The sequence below is a fragment of the Trachymyrmex septentrionalis genome, unplaced genomic scaffold, assembly GCF_001594115.1.
Source record: "Trachymyrmex septentrionalis isolate Tsep2-gDNA-1 unplaced genomic scaffold, Tsep1.0 scaffold8, whole genome shotgun sequence".
In the NCBI taxonomy this organism is placed as follows: Eukaryota; Metazoa; Arthropoda; class Insecta; order Hymenoptera; family Formicidae; genus Trachymyrmex; species Trachymyrmex septentrionalis.
The window spans coordinates 793,073-796,121 of NW_017305987.1; positions in this window are offsets into that span (position 1 = coordinate 793,073).

The following is a 3,049-nucleotide window of genomic DNA, read 5'->3' on the forward strand; positions in this document are numbered from 1 at the left end:
GGCGTTGTCTGTTGTTGAAAATCACGCGTCGTAATGGATATCTACCTCCGGATCTCTCTGGTGAAATGATCCATTTTACCGCTTACCTCGCGTTCATTCAGCCTAAAAACTTTCTAGTGACGAACGAAAGTTTTACCTTTTCGAAGTTTGCTCTTTATACGGTTAGATAATTTTTTTATCTGTGACCATTTAATGTTTCCCTTTTTTAAGAACAGGATTTATCTTTGACACGGAGCGGCTTTTTGAATAATACAAATTAGGAGGCGCAATTTTGAAACGATAATTCGAGCTAAACAGAAACGTTGGAATGATTTTTTTGCACTTACCGTACTTCCATCTAGACTAAAAATTTTCTAGTGACTAACGAAAGTTTTACCTTTTTGAAGTTTGCTCTTTAAATGTATAGATAATTTTTTTATCTGTGACTATTTAATGGTTCTTTTTTTTTAAGAACAAGATTTATCTTTGACACGGAGCGGCTTTTTGAGTAATAAAAATTAGGAGGTGCAATTTTGAAACGATAATTCTAGCTAAACAGAAACATTTAACTTCATTACTTGTGATATTAACAAGAATTAATGTATAAAGACGGCAAGTATGAATCAGACGGCAAGTACGAGGTTATTAGAGCTTAATAAAGGGCGCGTTATTAAGACACGTTTGAGCTCTAATAATGTGCGCAACTCGTTTTTATATTAATCCTTATAAAGGAACCGTCAGAACTATTTCTCATTGATTTTAATGGACTTTATATATACTGTAGAATATTAAAAAATATTAGACTCATATTTTTTTATTTACTTATCTTAAGCTTTAAGGATCAAAATGACTTCTCGTAAATATTTTCATTTCCAACGAGACAATGAGATGTATAAAAAAATGTTTTATACAAAAGTTTTATAGTATTTTATATCCTATCTAATGTGTATTTATATTTTTCGAAAATATCAAATTTTTTAATTTATCCCCAGAATTTTGACTCTGAAACTTGAGATAAGTAGATAAAAAAATTAATGAGTCTAATATTTTTTGATGCTCTACAATACGTTCAAAGCCCATCAAAATTCATAAGGGACAGTTCTTCGGTTTCCTTAATAAATTGATTTTCAGATAAAAATGCTTCTTTAGAAATAACGTTTTTATTTCAATAATGTTTTAATAAATAAATAAATTCATTCGAGAAAAATATCCGCCTAGATTTCGCAGAAAAATGTTATGATGTAGAACTTTATAGGCTAAGAACTATAATTGATCTCAATTGATGAGTTAACCCATTATGTTGAACCCCTTCTCGTGTCATTTATGACGGCCCAGGCTCTCTTTTTTTGCGCCAAGGTCGCTATAAATTCTTAGAGAAACACTAAACCCATGCATTACCGTCATAACAAGCTGTCAGATAATAACGAGTCTTATGAATAAAGTGGAGCAACGAGCTTTTTCTGCAGTCCCGCTTCGATAAATAGAGGCGGAAAATATGAGATTCTTAGAACGTTTGTTTGTGTTTCAAATTAAAACTTCTACGCGAGTCGCAAAAAATACTGCGGCGAGATGTGAATAATGAAAAGCGTCAATTACATTTTGTAATTACATTATGCGCGTGTTTGTGTAACTAAAAAGTTTTATTAAATGTAGACGAATAAAATGGATAATTTCGCAATGTGGATATTCATAAATTTTAAAATATCATTTGAAGAAACAATTATGTAAGAAAATTTCCAGAATTTCTCATCTGCGTTAAGTTCACACATTTTCTAATTACACTAAAATAAATAATTAATAAAATTTTATTGTGACAATAACAATGAAGCTTCACCGAGAATAAGGTAAATCTACAAAACGAGGACATACTTTTTAGAGCGTATTTATTTTTTAGAGAGCAACAAGTTTGTCGCTATTCTCTGCATTTTTATTTTTCACGAATCTTGGTTGGCTTTTCTTTTAAATGCACCTTAAATCAAATCAATTAATAATGATACTTAACAAATCAATTAACAGCATACTTCGAAGAAAATTATCGAAAAATATAATTCGCAATCAGTTAAACGATTCAATTGCCAACTGTGCCTTCACAAATTCCTTTATCTTTATTTCCACATAATTAACATGGCTGGAAAAGTAATAACAAGCCGAACTTGCATTTACAAACTACTTTTTAAATAAGATTTAACAAGCGGTTAACTAGTACGACTGGAAGATTAAAGCTCGTTGTGGGCAAGGCTCTCCTTCGATTCGAGCGAATTATCGTAAACGCGCAATTGACCGTCGCAATCGTTGGCGACCTCGGCGCTCTTTGAATCAACGCGACGTACGTTTCATGTTAATCGCTAATTGCGCTAGTTTTATTTCCACGACGGATATCCTGAGTTTCGTATTCACGAGGGAAATGGAATCGGCACAAAAAGACCTCTAAGACACACAGGAAACTTTGTTTTAGCACGAAATATATATGGATGCGCCTTCTTGGATACTAAGGTCCACCTTAGGAAACTCGCTTCTGTCACCCGCGCTTCTATTCTTGCACGACTGAGCGTATTCGAGGTATTTCGAGGTATTCACAAGAAAGCTTTCCTCATTAGTTTGACCGCAATTCCAGGCCGAGCTCGTTTTCATAGCATTGCTAATAGGATTGTGTCGGGTTACAAATTGGTATCAACAACAATATTCTGTTTGGCACGCATATAGAAGCTACCGGAGAAGAGCACTCCATTTTTTATTTTATTCAAAAAAATTATTTCCATCGTCTGTAATTATTATACTATAAGAAATTAAGACGAAATAATTAGTACTGCAAAATATCGAATAAGCATCGGGTAAATTATTGTACATAATTTAATTATTAAAATTAATTCAATTATTAAAATGTCTTATTAAATTTTTATAAATATATTACTCAACAAAAAATAATTGTACAAATAATTTCTCAGAATTTTTTGACGTTTACGAATTTTCTAATTGCATAATTGAGTATTCTGTTTTATTAATTACATTAGGAAGTACGTAACAAGACTGTGAGGTCGACTCAGAAGAAAGAGAGAGGGGGGGGGGAGGG